General features: G+C 38.0%; 1 protein-coding gene across 1 annotated transcript in view; it reads right to left on the reverse strand.

The window, feature by feature from the left end:
* Positions 1 to 283: 283 nt before the first annotated feature.
* The window catches only part of ERC2 (ELKS/RAB6-interacting/CAST family member 2), a 461,566-nt gene continuing 441,865 nt past the window's right edge, over positions 284 to 19,984 (reverse strand). The window contains exons 21-22 of the transcript XR_010990493.1: positions 3,012 to 3,304; positions 284 to 993 (exon numbers count right to left, since the gene is read on the reverse strand). The gene's annotated coding sequence lies outside the window, so the exon portion shown is untranslated. The remainder of the gene's footprint in view (positions 994 to 3,011; positions 3,305 to 19,984) is intronic.

Genomic DNA, 19,984 nt, shown 5'->3' on the forward strand with positions numbered 1-19,984 from the left:
ACTCAAAAGCATATTGCTCTCTAAGAGCCTAATCCAGAAAATGGTTCTTCACTTTAGTAAAGTTGCTTGTAAGCATTTCTGGGAGTGGGGCCTAAGAGACATTTTCCTTTTTATGCTTTCTTAAACAGTTTATGTGATAGTAACAACAGGAAGATAAATTACTTTGAATGGTAGCAATTAGAGAAATAAGGAGTGTGATAGATTTACCATGTGGAAAACATCTCTCACACATTTTCTTGCAGTCATTAAACCTACTTTTAATGACACAACACTGATTTCAGAAAGAAACAAAGTTTATTTGATGAATATAAACAAGCTGATCAACACTAAATACTTCCCATACACATGATAACAATGTTATGAATTCTAAATATCTTGGTACTTTACACTTCTACTAGACATTAAGTTACGATGACTGTCTAATACATGCCCACTGGTATTTCTAGGAATTCCTTAGTTTCATATCAATGTCCTTAACCATATATCAATATCCAGAACATGCCACTCACTTGAAAAAATTATTACAAGAAGCACTATCAAATGAGGATCTAAGGTAAATAGGTAATACTGACCCATTGCCGCAGAACACCACATTCAAACGTCACCCTACACGCACAAAAAAAACATCGCAGATATAGGTTGTGTCAACACATCTGAGGTCTTTCCATAAACACTGTTTAAAAAGTAAATTGAAAACCACTTTCAAATGAAAGTCAATGTGCAGGTACGTGCATACGGGATACACAAAATTCATTAAATACAAAATCCATACTGTACATTTAAATGAAAGAAAGAATGTGCAGTACAAGACTGATCTCACATGAAAATAATAATAATCATTATCTTAAATCATAACCAAAAGTTGGTTTGCTTCTTTACACATGGGGGGAGGAGGGGGGGAAACTACCAAACGTTGCTCAAATAAAATATTTCCCAACATCACAGTGTTTATTGTAAACCCCGAGATTCTATTTTAGCATATGAAAACATTTTCTTCAAACATCATAGAGTATCACATGGAATGGAAAGGGGAAAAGAAAAAAAAAAAGAGGGGGGGAAGAAAAAAAAAAGCAATGTTAGAAAAAATTTTCCTCTTTAGGAGCTAACTTGTAGGCCCTGATAAAAGTTTAGATCAATACTATTACCAACATGAATGGAGCAAAAATGCCCCTAAAATAATATCTGTGACAAAATTGGCACATACATATAAATATCTAACTATACAGCTTTGTATCTGTGACCCTATTTCCCCCCAGTTTATTTTCTACTTCAAGTATTCAGTTGCAGAGTTAAGGTAAAGACCTGATTGTAAGAGACACAGACAATTGTCCCCTACTGTGACAACAAATTTGTCATGAGAAACTAGTTTTGTTGTCTGAGTTTCCAAGTGCAACATTTGTCATATGTGCTAAATATACTCCCAAAAGCTTTGCTGTTTGAAAAACAAAGATCTAAAATGCCATTGATAGTTAAAGGACAAACTTTTTAAACATGAATGAAATTTGGATTATATATAATTCTATACTAATTCTATACATTTTACTCTTTACTGAAGACAGTAGCATCCAGCAGGACTCCTACTCGAATACATTGCTCTTCGATTGCGCCAAGGATTATGGTACAAATAAACAAAATATCATCTCTAGACAATAATTTTAAAGGGGTTGCTATGTATGGCTCATGTAGGATGTTTAGGGTTAATTGCACCACAAGTTCAAAAAATAATTTTTCTAAATTCAGTGCAAGACTTTAGGAGTATTCATTTAAATTTCTCTTTTTTTTTTTTACAGCAGCAAAGAAAAACTAAGGATTAAGGCCACCCATGCTTAAATTTATTGTTTGTCCTTTAAAAATGCAGATATTCTATTCCCACTCCCATCGGCATGGAAACATTTCTTCCATGGACAAAAAGATGCCTCAATAAAACAGCCAAACATTTGCACATGTTTGCCAGACTGACTGAAAATGTTCATGGAGTCATAAAAGATCCTCTCCTTGAGAAGTGGTAAAGATTTGATTATCAGCTATATTCTCTCACTGAATGTAATGACTTCACTTTTTTTTTCCTTGCATGTGCTTTAAATTTACTTTTACTAGGTACATTTTGTTGACACAAACAGCCTTTAAGTGCTATTTGTTCAATGGTATTTTCTTTAGCATCTAAGATTTGTTGGGATCCATGTTGGAGAATGTCTTTCAATATAGAAAACAATAACAAACAAGTCCTCATTTACAGAAGATCTAGTGCATGTACTGTATTCACAGCAACCTTATCTTTAGTTTTGTTTTGTCTTTTTTCTGTTTTTTTAAGAGTCCCAGCTTTTATTGTTGAAAACCTGTATGCATTTGGATGGTAAAAGGTTGATACATCTCTGTGTATATGTCCATATATATACATACATATGTATTTCATATGCCTCAAGCTTTTACCATCCAGGAATAGATACATTTTTTTATATACCTTATATTTATGCTCAAATTAGATGTCCTATGCATTGTCAGAGACACACACCATTATTTTTTATAAAGCTAATCTTTGTCATCAGTTATTAGTACCAAAAATTGATTTCATTTCCAACCTGGCCCAGAGCTTAATACCAGTTATACTATCGATGTTTTGGGGGGTTTGGTTTGTGGTTTGTGTTTCATTTTGTTTTGGTTTGTTGGTGTTTTTTTTTAAGTGTTATTCTATCAGTAGATATAAGAAAAGAGAGGAGGTAAAGGCTTGGTTTATAGGTTTTTGGAAAAGCCCATATCTACTTGGGGGCAAGATTAATGCCAACACCCTTATATAGCATTTTACTAATACCTCTTTGATAATCTAGTGCAATAGAAGTGATACTTTAGAATCGACTAGGTAAAATTGGCAAGTGCAGATACCACATCTAAAAGAATCTGAATTACTTACTGAAATCAATATTGATATACCAAAACTTAAATAATCTGTTCAACTGAACTTTGTTAAACTACAATATTCTGAATAGATGGTTTCTTTGTGAAAACAGACTAACCTGCAAGACCCATTAAAGACAGAAATGAAGTTGTTATAATTTCTGCATGAGTCTCCTCCATTATTTTCCAAAGTATCTAATTTCATAGTAGACTAGAAGGAAAAAAAAAAAATTGAGCAAATGCCAATTAATGCAGCATTTCAGTAGCTATCAACTGTAGTGTTCATTTTCTGCATCTGTGATCTTCTCCAGGATGTCATGATCATGTTTGGAGATCCAATGCAATAGATTATCATCGTTACATTCCAGTACTACATATTTTTTTCTTCCTCTTTCGCTAGTTCCTCTGACAACTGTAACAAGAGAACAAAATGTTCCAATTAATAACATGATTGAATTATATATGCATGAGAACACCCTGTTCTTATGTAATCGAGCTTCTCTTAGACATCAGTAGATACATTACTTTACTAGAGGCTAAAGATTAAGTAAAGATTTAAATTTAATTTGAGCCCACTTATTATGCTCATAGGGTGGCAATTAGTTTTACAGCTGGATGGTATAACAAGATTGCCCCTAAATGGGAAAGATTTCACATTCCAAAGATGTGAAATGGCATTGTACTTGTGATTCTGTAAACAGTGAGTCTTCTGATCTTCTCTATAAGCACAGTAGCTTTGAAATGGAAATGCTATTAATAAAACTAAATCTTTTTATTTGGAAATGAAAGGAATCATCCATTTATTTCCACTGAGTTCCATGGCAGGTGGGAATACATAGTGCCTCTAGTAACTCTCCAGGACTGAAGGTACTGAAAGCAGGTTTTATCGTAGCATTTTAAGCACTTTACGTCCACTTTAATTTTCTAAACAGTGGAGAAAGGTTTTATGGATACAAGAACCTCAGCTTTATAGAAGCTTATATATACAATGATCTGTTAGGAGTTTTTCAGCTATGCAGTTACTAGTCAATGACAGGACTGCTACTCTTCATGGCTTGGCTGGCATTGCTGATATCTAGGGAATGAGAAGCAACTGGTGTAAGCTTGAGTCCATCAGTAGAAAGAGTCTTCCTGCTTTCCATGGACTTTGGATGAGGCTTCACATCTGAGTGTGACTACAGAGTGAAGCCTGAATGATTTTTATTGCTGTGCTAGCTCTGCTGCAAGGAAATGGCTCAGTACTTTTTGAACAGAGAGCAGGGAATTAGTCTTATTCACATTATCTGTATATCAGACGAGTGGGAGGAATGAAATGGTTGCTTTACAGGGCAGTTGTTCATTTATTCACTGACTCTATTTATAGAAAAGTGCAAATACAATATGTGTGGGATCCTCCATTACTGCCTTTGCATTTATGTAACCCTAGAAGTTTCTAAAATATCTGATTTTATGAAAAAGAATTTTCTATGGAATGCTCACCCTTTTGAATACAGATGAAAAATTGTTGTTTTGTAAATAGAGCTAGTTAACAAAAATGCCCCTTTAATGTAATTATTCTGTGCATAAAGTGAAACATTGGTTCCAGAATAAACTCACAAATTATTTTAAATCCCTTTTTTCAAGTTCATGTTTCTGTGGCAAGTACCTCTACTGGTTCATATAACACAAACTCAGGTGACTAGTTCTACTTTTCCAATGGGAGGTGGGTACAGTTCTGCTGCTTAAAACACTTAGGGGCTAATCCAAAGCCCACTGAAATGTGGAAAGGTCCCCACTGATTTTAACAGGTATTGGATCTGGCCCTTGAATGGAGAAAAAATTACTTCTGCAGAGCTGGAAAGCCAGGGAGTTCCTAAAGTAGATCATGTTACTAGTTCTGGCACATAAAATCTTTGCAAACGTTTTATGAAAACTGTAAGTCAGAGCATGCATTACGTTTCGTGAACTGTGCATAGCTCCCATTCTTTTGTGCCCTGAGTACTTCTTAATCGTCATTCAAAGAAATACATAAGCATAGGAAGCACGCATATAAATTAACAAGGACAGTACATTCCAGAAACCAGAGCACAAATATGTCTGTATTTTTTTTAAGGGGTTTGCTGAAGCATAATCGCAGCAAAGCTACAAGATACTCAGGATTTTACAAGCTGAAGTTCTTCAGCAATTAACACTCATTTATGCTCTTACAAATAAGAACCCAGAATAAAGCATCCAATCTGAGAAACAGCAACCCATCAAAAATACAATCTCTCTCTGGTTTGCAGCCCAAATTTTCACTGGGATTTTATTACAGAATGAAACTCCCAAATAAACCCTACTCATTTAATCAACCCATCCGTTCATCAGGAAACCGTAACATGTATTGGAAGTGCAACAAAAACTTGCTCACTACAGGTAGGAAATGCAAAGTATTTCTCAAGTAAGTCAAATAAATATATAAAAGGATATTGCTGTCAAATACCAACTGAGGTTGAGTAAATTAAATTTCTATTTGTTTCTTCAATGCTGTACTTGGTCACTCAACCTCTAAAGCAGAAATAAAATTTGATAACACACATTGGGCCTGAGATTCAGCAGTGCTGCAGCTGAAATTCATGTCTTACAAGTTTGCCACTTCTGACAGTCCATTAGATACTAGTCAATGAAAACAGCAGAAAGATATGAAGATATAAAAGTGCAGTAGCCCACAAATATTTGTTCAGAATGCTTTTCCTTTGGATAAAGACACCTGCCTGATTACTACTTTTTACTTCCAATCCTTTCCTCTCAGCAGTGATTTGCAGAAACAAGCTGGAGGGGGTGGGTAAACACAAAGGGGTTAAAGGGGAAACTGTTTAATGACAGTAGTAAAATGCAGGCTATTTTTGACATCTGGGTTAATGTCCATTATGCTCCATATGCTTTCCAAATGTTTGCAACATGCACCCAGATACAAAAACAGATACCCATTCACATAGGCTTAAATTGCCCTCTCCTAACCTGTTACACATGGTACCTACATAAAAGGCCAACAACTGATATGGTAATTAGTGAGTCAGAAAGAGAGGGAATAGCTACTTTATTGCAGGGTATTGGTATCTGACCAAATGCTAGCAGAGAAGGATATAATTAATGAAAACTTATTAGGGCTATTTCTGCTCCTTAAGCTATGACAAGGCATCTGTATTGTAATGTGACATCTTTTAAAAAGCTGTCAGGATGAGTTCCTCAGTTCCCTTTTCTAGACTCATTCATCATTACTGAGATCAGAGTATCAACTAACAATGAGAAATTAGTTCATTTTCTGGAAACAAGTAACTAGGCTGAAAAGTAGTATTTAAGAAGTAAGGCTATAACTCATAAAATCTTTCTCAACTGAAAAAAAGAAAAAGGGGGAAAAGAAAAACCAACACATTCTCAATTTTTACTTTTGTCTGTGCAAAACCATGAAAAGAATGACACAATTAACTAAGACAAAGTCCTGGCATGGTACTGGTCTGAATCCTGTCCCTGCCACTAGCTTATTGTGTGACCTAATGAAAAAGTCACGTAATTCTTCTGTGTCTAACTTGCTTTTTGCTAGAGCAGGGATAACACCAGGGTCCTCGCAGGAATTTGCAAGGCTTAGTGTTTGTAATGTACTTTAATAGTTTTGAATGAGTGCTAAGTATTATTATTTTTCAGTTCCTGCATTTGATTAAAACTGAAATAACACAGTAAAAATTAAATTAATATATTAAGTTACACGTAAAGGGCAAGCATGTGGTTTGTGGAGCTACTTGTAACACTTTTAATATGAACACATATTACAGACTAGGTGATTCCCAAGGTCTGTAATGACATGTACCATGTGGGCATAACTTAACAGCAGAATCCCCCCAGATGTTTGATTTAGCCAAAAATCTGTTTCGTGGCTTCTGTGTGAGCCCAGAACTTGGAGCAGTGGGAGTGCTGTGGGCTGCTTTTCCCCTGCCCCTGAAGTGCAGTTGAAAACATGATCACAGTCCAAATATTTGCAACTCAGCACAAGAAACAACGTTAGGTAGCATGAATCTGCTGGAGTGCCTGCCACTATATAGTTCCCTTAACATAGGATATGAAAACGGCATGATCTGTACTATTTGAAATTCTCTGTCATTGCAGTCCCAACAATAACTTCTGTTCTTGCTACTTCCTCCTGGCCTAAGTCTGGTGGAAAGAATGAAACCCCACCTCTTGCTTTCTAAAGAACACAGTAACCTGTTAAAGCCTGTTATATCAATGTGAAAATCTCTAGCGAGGACAGCCAAGAAGAGAAATAATTAAGACATAAAGTTATATCTAAGCTATGTAAAAAACTTTCAGTGCTGAGATGCCAAAGACACCTAAGACACTTGTTGAGCTGAGTGAAAAGGTAAAATCTAGTTTAAATTTATAGCATTCCTTCAGTGTCCCTCTAGGAGTTTGGCTTTTTGCCAGTGTTCCTTGTTAAAAATTTGTTAAACGTGTTTGGCATTAATGCAAACACAAAGTGCTCATTTGTTACAAATTCTATTGGAATGCATTCATTTAAGGCAATGAAGTAGTTACCAGAAAAGAAAAAAATGTTCATTAAGTACATTTTAAAAATACAATGATGTATGCGGTGCATAACTATGGCGCCCCAGTGGCTGTATAAATATCTGACAGAATAACCACAAGTTGTGTTTGGTTTGAAATTGGAATCTTTTAAACATAACCGATAGAACAAAAACTGGTTTTGTTTGTTGTCAAAACTGATGTTAGTCTTTCTTGTTTAGAACTAGTTAAAATAACCAAAGTTTTGGCATACAATTTCTTACATCTCAAATCAATAAAGCCCACAGGTTAAAGCACTGCTAAAGGAAGTTTCTTGGTTCAAATGGTAAGTGCAGCATGGCACATTATCTGGAGAATGGTGAACACGGAAAGTAAACACCCTACTTGGAGGAGAACAAATTTTAGTCATTCTTAAAAGCTCCACTTAAGGAAATGTTACCTGGGAGATCTGCAGCTGTCTGACAACATTCTGGAATACTTAGGCAAAGGTGTCCTGCTCTACTCTTAATGCACTAATCCTTTCAGAAAATCAATAGCTGAAATCCTAACAACAAATCTCTTTTATAATAACATTACATATCCCTGATAATCATAACTCTTGATTTTGAATAAGCAATCCTAGGGTATATTTCTGAGAGGCTAGAAATTATCAGCTACACTGTAAAAGTAGAACCATTTTTCTTTTTCACTTTCCAATAAGTTACAGTTACTCATAATAAAGCTTAAAATATATTTTACATGAAAAAAAAAATTATATTTTGAAAGAAAGATCCAGAAACTCAGTGATTTAATTAAATATTGAAAGGTTGGGGGAAAAAAAATCAGTATAAAAAAGAATCAGTATAAAAAAAGTTATTTATGAAGAAAAGAAAAATGTTCCAATGCTGGCAAAGAAAGCATTTATCCCATTTGTTGCCATTTATGTTTTAAATTCATTATACAGCAAACTTCAGAAAGATCTGCAGCTGGTGGTAGAATCACTGCATGAGTGTGATGAACTTTCCATATTGCTATAATGCCAGAATTGTTAATCTGAGTTAGGGATAAAAGCAGATTCCATTGGGATGAATAAAATCAAATGGATTCAAGCACTCTTGAGAGTGAAAGTCCTTGAAAACTACTGTATGATTATATGATAAAATTAGATGAACCTTGAGACTATTTGGACAAGGATGCCTTCTCTGCTGGGAGTGTTTATAAATCAAAATTAGACAAGTGGTATAGGAGTTGAAAGATAGCTTTCCTTTTTTTTTTTTCCCCCTTTCTTTTTGATATACCTTTTTTTTTTTTTTTCCTTAAAACAAGTCTAGTCCAAATCAGAGCTCTTCAGAAATATGCAAAACCCCGGAACATATTCCTCAATCTGTCACTTTCACAGTGAATTAAAAAGAGGGTTGTGGGAAATGTTAAAGATGGTTTCATATTAGCACTCTTTGATGAGCTGGGCAGGAACGTTTTGAAGATGATGGAAAAGTTTCCATTGACTCCAGCAGACCCAAGAGCTGGTCACAGAGGCAGCAGTGACTCAGCAGTGCAGGGCATGGAGATCTGTGTCAGGACATTTATGACTTCCTTAGGATGCAGCATGTGAGATCATTAAGCCCTTTTTTTTGTTTCCTTCCCCCAATAGAAGTTACAAATAAAGAAGCGTTCCGGAATAAAGGGATTCCAGCAACAAGAGTTCCCAATGTGATCCTAAAAACTGTCAATAGTAGAGATTACTTAATGAAATTTGAAGGAGCCTTTTTCTTCCTTGCTGATGTGGAATGCCATTTATTCTCATGCTAGGGACTAATTAGGGGCCTTTTTTGAAGATCAAGGTTTTGCGATCTCTGCTCCTTAATAACATGGTTTGCCTGTCTGCCACCTGGGACAAGGCAAGGCACTCTCTCTAACTCCTGAACAGCAGGCACTGCCTTAGGCCATTGCAAGTGCAGGCAGGAAACTGATCCTGCCTTTTCAGTCGTTTAACCCATTCACTGCCAACCCTCCACAAGCCCACTCAAAAGTCCTGAGTAGGCAGTGACCAATCCAGTAGGAAATCGTTAATTTAATTTAATAATAATAATAAAAAAATGTGGCTGGAAATCTAACATTAAGAGCAAAATTAACGTATTGGCATAGTGATAAAGATGGCATCAGAAACGATGCTCTACTTATAGACTGGATTGAATGCATGCGTCAGTGCGTGCTTCAAATCCACATACCACTTGCTGTGCTCCAAGCAGACAGACAGTTCATGTTTCTACTGGCTGGGAAAAGAAGTGGTTAAATAAAAGCTGTGTCAAGCCCCCAGTCTAATAAGTCATCTTATTAGGAAGTTGTGATGCCCTGTTTGCCCTAGCCTGTGGCTTGTCTGCTCCACTGAAAGGTCTCCTGCTGGGACCTTTGTGGCATTATATGAGGTAGAGAAGGCTGCAGCAATATATGAGCCTTGGTTTTGAGCAGCCAAAACAGCAGGAGAACTAAGCTGCAAAGAATTAAACATGTAACAACTTTGTAAAAGCACAGACAGTGATTGAGGTTGGCCCTTTTGCTGTTGACACATTCTGGCCCCTGTAGGTTGTGGTCACTAAGCCCATTAGAGTTGCAGTGTGGCAACATCTAGTTCAGCAAGTTCAATGTGTTTCTGTTTTATTTCTAAATACTGGACGCAAGCTGGCAGTGATAGGAGAGCGGAATATGGCACCAGAAATATGTCATAAACACAGTCGTCATTGTCAGGGATGTGAAATTACTGTTCAAACTATTTTTGGCAGACGGAGGTTGGGTATATTTTTGCATTTTGTTAACTGAAATGTAATTGCAATTTGCTGCCTGCTTTGTTTGATTAAAGAAAAAAAAAAAAAAAGAAAGAAAAAAGAAAAGGAAACCTCAAGATGTTGCTTTCTCTTAAAAGAGAAACTTTTCACAGGATAGAGAAATCTCCGTTGCTAGAAATTCATCACAAAGTGAAAACAGAAAAAAAAACAAACCCACTAAAATCTCAGCTGGGATAAGTTTCACTTATGAGCATCTACTTATTTAAATCAACACTTCCCACTCTGTGTTTTTTGGGTGGGTTGGTTGGTTTGTTTGGGGTTTTTTTGTTTGGTATGGTTTGGTTTGGCTTTCATTTCTTTAAGACAAAACATTTTAAATTCAGATTTTAAAAAATCTAGACAAAAAAAAAGATTAAATTAATGAAAGAAGATACTACTGATTTAACTGAAGGCTATATGTCAATTATAAAACCTACTGCATGATACAAATCAGAATATCCCTTCCACCCCTTCCTATCTCCCTAATGACTACACTTTTTTTTCAGGGAGTGGTGCGAGGTTTCTGTTGAATGTTGATGAAAATGCTTATGGTCCCTGAGCTCTGAAGGTTCTGCTACTTGCCTTTCAGAACTGCATTGTGATCCCACATTTTGTAACTCTCTGCAAATTCATCACTGCCAGGAGTTACCAGTCTGTAGATAGAGAGTTGGCTGAACGCTTGTGTATCTCAAACATTTGTTTCTCTCTCAAGCCTGTTACGTGTTGCCACTGCCCTAATTCCCAAATGAGCTAAAGCTTATGTAAGAGGTTAAATGTGCAGAGAATGATAAAGACAGGTCACAGCTGGAGGAGGAAAGGGGTTGGCAATCTTTTTTTCTTTCTCTCCACAGGCATTTCACTGGTGCCCTCCCCTGTTTCTTCATGGGTGAGGTAACAGGGTTTGGGTCAGACACAGTCACCCTTTGGATGCACCCATCTCATTGCTCCTGGCATCACTGCTGAGAGCTCAGTAAGTTCCAACTTGCTGATCCACAAAAATGACTGGCCACTCCTTCTGCAGGGACAAAAATTTATGTCAAAGGCAAAAACACATTCTTTCTTTGGCCATCAGAGATGAAGGAGTGTTTCTTTTCTGTTATTAGGAGTTTGCCTGAGCCAAGCAAGGTCATAGCTGTGGCTTTTCTCTGGATGAGGGAAATTTCTAGAATTTGTAGGACTTACTTTTTCTCTGTCATCTTTTTAGATTTGCTGATAGTTTGGGACTAGAAGGAAATTCTTAACATCTCGTACATATTTGTCTAGTTGCAGGGAGTATGACTTGGTTTTCACCTCACGCATCCTACCAGAGTCAGTCAATATTTAAGAGCTAAAATTAGCCGGTGGTTGTGCTTGGATAACTCTAGTTACTGTGGCTGTCACCACAATCTGTTGTTAGAAGCATACTGGTTACTCGATGTTGTACCAGAGTAAATACTAATAAATTTGGCGGTTGTGGTGAGGAAGTTTAATCCAAAAGCATTCCAGCCAATGAGGCATACAAGGGCCACGCTCCTTCTTCTGAACTACCCAAGGCTGGAGTTGAGAGGAAGAGAGGTGGTGAGAGCTGAGTGCAGGTTTGAGGTACTTCATGTGTGGGCCTATTTCTTCCCTTAGGAAAAGGCTGGATTCTTGGCTAGAGAGGACAAGTCGTCTTGGTTGGTCTGGGTATTGCATGGTGTCCTTAGGGCAGATGACTCCAGTAAATTGGCAGAAGTTTGCTGGGATTATCTTTTTCTTAACCAAATAATAATAAGAAAATTAATAAAGATGCATCTAATGTCTTGCATCTGCTTTTCCCAGCACCTTAGATTGCTTATCTTCTAAAGTTGAGAATAAACTAATGAGCTTCAGGGTATTGCTCTGCGGATCTAAATATTTGTGCTAACAGCTGTATGTTCCTATCTATACTTCATAATTAGGTAAACAATTAACCTACCATTCAATTAGTTTGTTCTGCTAGTTAATAGCCCTGTATTTTAAAGTTATCCTATTAGTTATAGTTAAATACTAATTATGCTGTGAAGGCCATTGTGAGACATGCTTATTATATTAATAGCAACATAAAGGAAATCAAAAGGACACCTCAAAGTTTTGTATAAATACCAAAAGTTTGTTTTCTGTGTATAAAAGCCTGGTTTACAGTACACAAGATATATTTTCCTCTTCTTCCCCTCCAAATGATCCTAAATAGTTTTTTACGTGTTTCACGATATGAACCTACTTATAAAAGTGAACTGATATTGAACTGATATTTACAGTCACATCTTTTAATGCCAAGAAGAAAGAGACTAAGGGAAAGTGTTAGTTGGTCTTTTTGAAGTAAGACCAATGCTGGATCCACTTAAAACTCCTTGAACTGCTAAAGCATTACAATGACTGTGTGTGGCAGTGTGAACATGACCATACACGCTTGACAGCTACTTATTTTTTAAATACCCATCCAAACAACACACAGCATTTTGAAATCTATCTTGTGTGGTCTAATTACGCAACAATTTTTAAACTTCAGGCCTCAATATTATGAGCTTCTTCACAATTATAGGTCTGCCCACACATTTCTCAGTGCATGATAGGGAAGACTTAGGGACCAGTTCTGGTGAGCACATAAGCATATGTTTTCATTTTCACTCTAAGCGAGACTTAAATGTGTACCTAATATTAGGAGAACTCTTAAGAGTCTATTCTAAAAGAGACCTTACTCTACAGGCTATCTTTTCCACTAAGGATATGCCATGCAGATCAAAGAGCCAGTTATCAGCATACCAATAATAATGACTATTGCATAAAGGGGAATAATAAAACAGCAATAAGCACCTTGTTTAAGCAAAATTTTGCTCCCCCTCCATCTACCAAGACCATCTTTTTAACCATTTATGAACTTAAAAGCATGCAAGTGTGGAAGAGTCAGCAAGCTCAGAGGCCTAGATTGCAAGATTTCCAAAGGAGATAATCAGACCGTCTGTGCAAGTGTCAAATGACAGATGAACATACACAGCTAAACACGAGCTTCATTATGAAACCAGAAAAAACAGTCACAACTTACACCAAAGAGCATTTTTCATATAACCCTATGCATGCTTTCTTTCCCCTCAGTCTCCCATTTCAACTGTGCACAGACCTTCTCTATAATCTGTCTATAAATTTCTCTGCTTACCTATGACTTATTTCTCCCCACTCTTTATTATTCTGTTCTCTCCATTCACTCTTTTACCACTCTGTTTTTCTCTGTTGCTAATCTCTGACCAACTCATTGCTGAGTGGTAGTATCATACTGTAGCTGGACACTGTGTGATATCATCACCATCTCCTTTGCCTGAATATTGCAGATCTGATGGTTGGAACAGGATAAAACACAGGAAGAAAAGCATTTTTGAGGACAACAATTTGCTAATTAAAAACAGCAGAACAAAACCAGAAGATGCTCTTGTTCTGCATGCACAAATGTGTCAACCCCACTGAGGAGAAAAAGTAAAGCCCAGAGTGTAACTTGACTCACAGAAGCAATCTGGAAAATAAGAATAACGATGGCAGTACAAACTTTGTTCTTCCATTAGGATTAGAGGGGAGTAGCAACAAAATTGGCACTTCAAAAACAAAACCTTTTCCACTGAAACACCCACGATACAAGACAAGATAGATTTAGGACTACTTTCCAGAAGCTTTGTTCAACAGGACTTTCTAATTCAAGAAGGAAAAAAAGAGAGATGAAAATTAGAGTTTTCACTCATTTGTGTAAAGCTATCTGTCCTTTTGAACAAGCCAATTTTTGTAGCATATATCCTAACTGGAATTTCTCAATTCTTTTATCATCAAAACCAAATAATTGAGCCAGAACTACCTTTTTGCAGAGTTCAACAATTAACAATCATGTAAAAACCAACCAACCAAACAAAATCAGTAATTTTCTCATGCAAGTCACCCAGGACATAAAAAAGGAAGAGAAGAATCAGCCATGTCCTTTGCAGATTTTTTTTTCAGTAGAACATTTTGAGATCTTCCATTTCATTCAATGAAATCTTATTTTTAATTCCCCAAGGTATGTACCTGCCACCACCAGGCATTTCCACAATAATGATCACAAATTGTTTTGTAGGCTCATAGAAAGTGCAGCTTGCTCCAGTCATAATTTCTAATCTAGCTCCCTTTCAAATTTCAAAGTGAGGATGAGGAACAACTCACACCTTCTACTGTTCCTACACAGAGGGAATCAGGGCCTGCCCTTCCGCTCCAGAGAATGCATCCTCCAGGCTCCCTGCAATGCATACACCCCTGGGAGCTCAGGGCTCCCTGCTAAACCCAGAACATTGTATTTAATAACCATCAACATCCACAAACCATTTAGCACTGTTCCAATTTAATTTGTGCTTGTGGTCTCCATGGTTGGCAGGGACAGCCTAAGCATCAGTTACACTGTATCTGAGTAAGTGTTGCTTGTATAACATCTAGAATCCAGAGCCTGCTCATTTCACTGTGTGTTCACATTGTGGGAGAATTTACCAATCATTTCACATTCACACTTCTCAGACTGTTCATGGTTTTTGAGATGTCTCACATTTCGACTTCCAAACCAAAGAATTATATTGCAATAGCCTCTATTTATATAGAAACCATTTGAAATCTCTGTCATCCTTATCACCCTTATATTTTTTCCCTTGCCTTTCCTGGGCTCTCTATTCTTTCTCAGTGGCTTATCAGAAATGTGTTGAATAGCAATGATGTGGGCAAACCTTGAATGAGTACAGGGGGTCATAATGGCTTTGTGTAGATTTATATAGTGTATATTTATATATATAAAAAAATTATATATGATGAATATTTATATACTATATAAATAGTATATACTTATATGGAGATATATATGTAAATAGATTTATAATATAGTTTGCTTTTTAATTATTGCTTCAAATACAGTTTTTGAAGGACTATGCAGAATAATTCCAATGTGTATATCCTGAGGAGTAACAGATAACTCACATCCTGACATTTGGTGTTTTGCTTTAGGCTTGCTTTTCTCCCATATGCTTCATTATGCATTTATCTAAAGGAAACTTTGGTGTTCTACTGCTCAGTCCCTCAAGCCACTGCAACCTAGATTTTCGAATTTTCAGAATTCCTTCAGTCCTGAAGAGGAACAAAATAGACTTCAAAAACATTTCATGGGAAATTCCCATTAAATATATCTGGTTTCTCAAATGAATGAGCTGAAACCTTCAGGGCAGCTGGGACTGAGGGAAAGCAACAGACATATTACCATTCTATGCATAATTTAGCAAAGTGCCAATCCATGCTTCTGGAATCCTTTCCCGTGCTGGTGCTGCTGGCTTGACACAGTGTCAGCATTTTCAGGATTATGCCATTATCAGCCTGTACTGGGACCCTTTAAAACAGCTGAAATAAAAGGGCTCTTTTCGCATATTTATGCCATCCTGCTCTGAACACTTCCTGTTGGCCCCAGTAAATCTCTTTGCTAAATTTCAATTGACTTTCGTGGTGTTCCCGCTGTTAGATAAACTCCCAAGGACATTTTTGAGACAGGTACAAACCTAGACAGGAAATCTCATGAAGAAATCCTAAATTAATTATATGTCAACATTCAAGCCACAAGAAGGAGCAATTGTCATAAATTTTTGAAAGTTAGAATCTAATTTTAGTTGTTAGTGCAAAAAAGTTCACCAGCTCAGTTGTGGGTCAGTGCCAAAAAATAATGCATTTCACATTCTTAAACAGTTCTCTTTGGCTAAACATGGAAGGGAAGAAGCTAGGGTTAGCGAGCTGTATGTTTAAATCACATAAAAGGACTGCAGACAAGAGCCAATAACAAAGTGTAGATTTACCAACTAAAAATCAGCATTGCCTAATCTTATCTCACCTTTCTGAAAACACACATAAAATATAAACTAATTTTTTGCTAAATGAAAACAACTTCACTACCTGAAACACTGATAATGATGCCAACAAAATCATTCTGCGCTACCACACAACATGTATTCCAGCTGTCTTCCTCTACACACACACACACACTGTTTCATTTGCTTTATGAATGTTAGTAATATTGAGCAAGCAAGGGGTTGAGAGGGCAAAGAGTGTGGAAACAGCACTGACCCACACAGGGTTGCCTGTGTCTCTCTGGTTTTAGCATTGCTATGGATTTCTTGACAGCTTTTCCAGTTCCTCTGAGACATGCCCCTGAAGAAAGTCTGCAGAGCACATGCAGGACACAGAGGCAGTTTGAGGGCTCTGCAGCTGCCACCAGCTGTGCAGGTGGCAGAAATTCCTTGCCCTGTTCCCCCAAATATTCACAACATTTTCCTGGGAATGCTGTTAAGTGCCATAACCATCACAGTGCTGCTGGCCAGCAGTGCCTCCTCGGCAGTGCAGACAGCAAGCCGTGGGTCCTTCCAGGCTGGTCAGCTGCGCCCAGCTGGGAGCAAAGCTCCTCTGACCCACTCCCAGCTGGGAGCAGCTGAAAAAGCCAACTGCTGTGTGTCAGTTCAGGTGCTCAGATGTAACCTTATGCTCTAACCTGGTAAGGGGCCCTTTCCAAACCCCTCTGCCTAAACACAACAGGGAAAGTTTTGAGATACCTGTTGTTTCGGCACAAAGAAAAGCATGTTGTGGGAGAGGAGAGAGAAGGAGTGGGAGAAAATACATCAACTTTGCAGGCTGTGTTTCTCAATGCTGCTTTGGGGCACACATGGGAGATGCTTGTGGTCCTCATTCTGGCACCAGGTCTGTAACAAGCTCTGGCAAACAGCAAAGCACTGCAGCACTGTGCTAAATCCTCTGGCATTGATACAGACCTCAGGATGCTGTCTGCTAGGTACAGAGCAGTGAGAAACTGTACTGGCTAAATCCATTGCTCCTACCCTTGGCAGCCATGAGCTGCATAGTTCAGGGACCATTGCTGTAGAAAGAAAAGCCCAATCAAGGGCTTTTCTGTCATGCAGAGGCATGACAAAGGGAGCAAGAGAGAGAATCTGCTTTACAGCAGGAAGAGTTACAGCTCAGACTGAAGAGAAAGACAGCTCAGACACTGACAGGAGTGGCTAGAATCCAGTCACCTTGCACAATGGGCACAGGGCCATGGCTGAGTATTCTGTTCATAAACAATATCATTTTATAAAATACAGGTAACGTTCCCTCTGCTTTACTGAGTGCTTTCTCTTCACAGATGAAAGACACTAAAAGGATCCATCCAAAGCCCAACGAAGACACAGTCTTTCAATTTCAGTGGAGCTATGTCAAACTAGTCCCAGGAAGCAAACAGAGATTCATCTGCAGGCAAAACTTGGCCCACAGCATAAATACAAATACATCAGAAATCTGGCAAGGCACCAGCAGGAACGTACTGCACTTAACTAACCACCTTGATTCTGTGTCTCTGAAATACTGTGGATAAATAACTATTTATGTCACCCTGGGAGAAAAGGAATGTATGATATGGCTATGAAACCACCTGGACTTTTATATATAAAAAGTGTTTTCACTACTTATGGAAAGCCAGACATGTAAATTACACTACCTTTAGCAGGAAAAAATATGTGCCAAAGACCATGCCTAGGAGCAGAATTCAGGAAGAATGGGGGTATGGTCATGCCAGTTTCGCAGTGTTTTCTTTTACAAGCGTGTTTTACTGCTGTGGTGGGGTAGACTAGTGTTATTGCTTCCTCTGAAACTGTTCTCACAGGATTTCACTATTGGTCATGAAAATCTTATAAGGTCAGCCAATCCTGCAAGATTTTTTTTTTTTTTCTATTTTATTCTATGATTCTATTCTATTCTAGCAAAACTGAAGCTTTAAAGGTGTTCCCAAGATTCTGGTTATGTCCGTTTCTAAGACAGAAAGTAATCCCCTTACAAATATGTATCATTTGGGAAACCTGAATTACATAAAAGCAGTTTTGGAGATCTCAGTTCAGTTCCCTTGAAGGTTTACATACATTTGTTATCTAATGAGTTATCCACTTTCAGCATTTCCACACAGACAGATAAAGGTGGCTTATTTGGTGTAGAAATAAACAGGCTTAGCCTGTTTTCTCAGTGCTGAAGACTGATCATTTTGCAAGGCGAAGACGACATACAGCCACAGCATCCTACACCATTAGAGGTCCCCTCAAGGCTGATTGTTAGCATTAGAACATTAGCAATCTGTGTATTTATCAAAATGTGGACACTAGAGTGGCTTGAAGTAGTTTCACTTCCTCTTAAATGATAATAAATTGGCAGCGGGAGTGTTGACTGCCTGAAATGCAACTTCATTACTTCAGAGGTTAATGGAGCAGCCTCTCTCTGTTGATCTTCCTGTCACCATTGGCTACAAAAGACTCTCTGACACAGTGCAGTTTTCATGAGAGGCACAAGTATAACAGAGATTAACCACATCAAAAAGAATACTGTCCCGCTCCATTATATTGTGCAAAGCTGGTGTGCAGTAAAGCACAATGGCCAGCAGTGTGATCTGCTTTGTCTGGAAATAAAATTAACATAAAAAGAGGTGATGATGTCTTATTATTGAGACAAATACCTTAAAATACCACCATAAAAAGAAAAGAAAAAAACCCAGAATGATAAACAAACAAAGAAGAAAAGCAAAGAGGAGTGGGGAGAGGAGAGAGAGCAAAGTGGAGAGGGGAGAGGGGGAAACGGAGAGGGAAAGGAAGAAAAAAGAAAATGAAAATAAAAAGGGGAAGGGGAAGGGGAAGGGGAAGGGGAAGGGGAAGGGGAAGGGGAAGGGGAAGGGGAAGGGGAAGGGGAAGGGGAAGGGGAAGGGGAAGGGGAAGGGGAAGGGGAAGGGGAAGGGGAAGGGGAAGGGGAAAGGGAAGGGGAAGGGGAAGGGGAAGGGGAAGGGGAAGGGGAAGGGGAAGGAGAAGGAGAAGGAGAAGGAGAAGGAGAAGGAGAAGGAGAAGGAGAAGGAGAAGGAGAAGGAGAAGGAGAAGGAGAAGGAGAAGGAGAAGGAGAAGGAGAAGGGGAGGAGAGGAAAGGAGAGGAAAGGAGAGGAAAGGAGAGGAAAGGAGAGGAAAGGAGAGGAAAGGAGAGGGGCAAGACAACATAAAACAAGAAAGATAAAAGAAAGGAAAAGGGGGGGGGGGGAAGGACAACAACATGCGAATACTTTAATTGTGATGTAAAGTATTAGGAGCTAATGACCTTGAGCTATTTTGCACTAATTCTATAGAATCCCTCTTGTATTTCTTACAGAAAGCTACACAGAAGATTTAGCCAAACTACTATTCTTTTGAAGGCTGAATTCCTGCTTTTGCAGGAGATGAAGACTGACAGGAAAGGAGTAGGAGGTGGCCACTGAGATTCAAAGAGGATTACATTTAATGCTGGTTAAGTGAATAACCCACTGAAGGAAAATGTATTCATTTAAGGAAATGTGCCTCTTCTTGTTATGTGTTACTGCCTTGAAATGCCTGGAAGCTGTGATAATTTTCAGTAATTCGTAGCTCCTGTTGAACACTAACAACACCACGAACACGTCCCTCACCATTCTGAACAGACAGCATCGCCCAAAGAAGCACAACATTCTGTACATCCTATACACAATAGTTGGAAGGGAGCAAAGGAAGGGAGATTACTGCTGTCCTACAAGCAGCATCCACTTTATCAAGAACACTAACCTACATTCACAATACATAGTTGTGATTATGTGGATGAAATTAAAAATTTCTCATTAGCAACGTTTCATTTTGTTCAGTATTTCTGTTCTCTTCAGCAGATAGAACATAACTGAAAGTACATCAAACATGCAA

Source organism: Melanerpes formicivorus, unplaced genomic scaffold (genome assembly GCF_026170545.1).
Source record: "Melanerpes formicivorus ecotype bairdi unplaced genomic scaffold, bMelFor1.0.p_v2 SCAF_74, whole genome shotgun sequence".
Classification (NCBI taxonomy): Eukaryota; Metazoa; Chordata; class Aves; order Piciformes; family Picidae; genus Melanerpes; species Melanerpes formicivorus.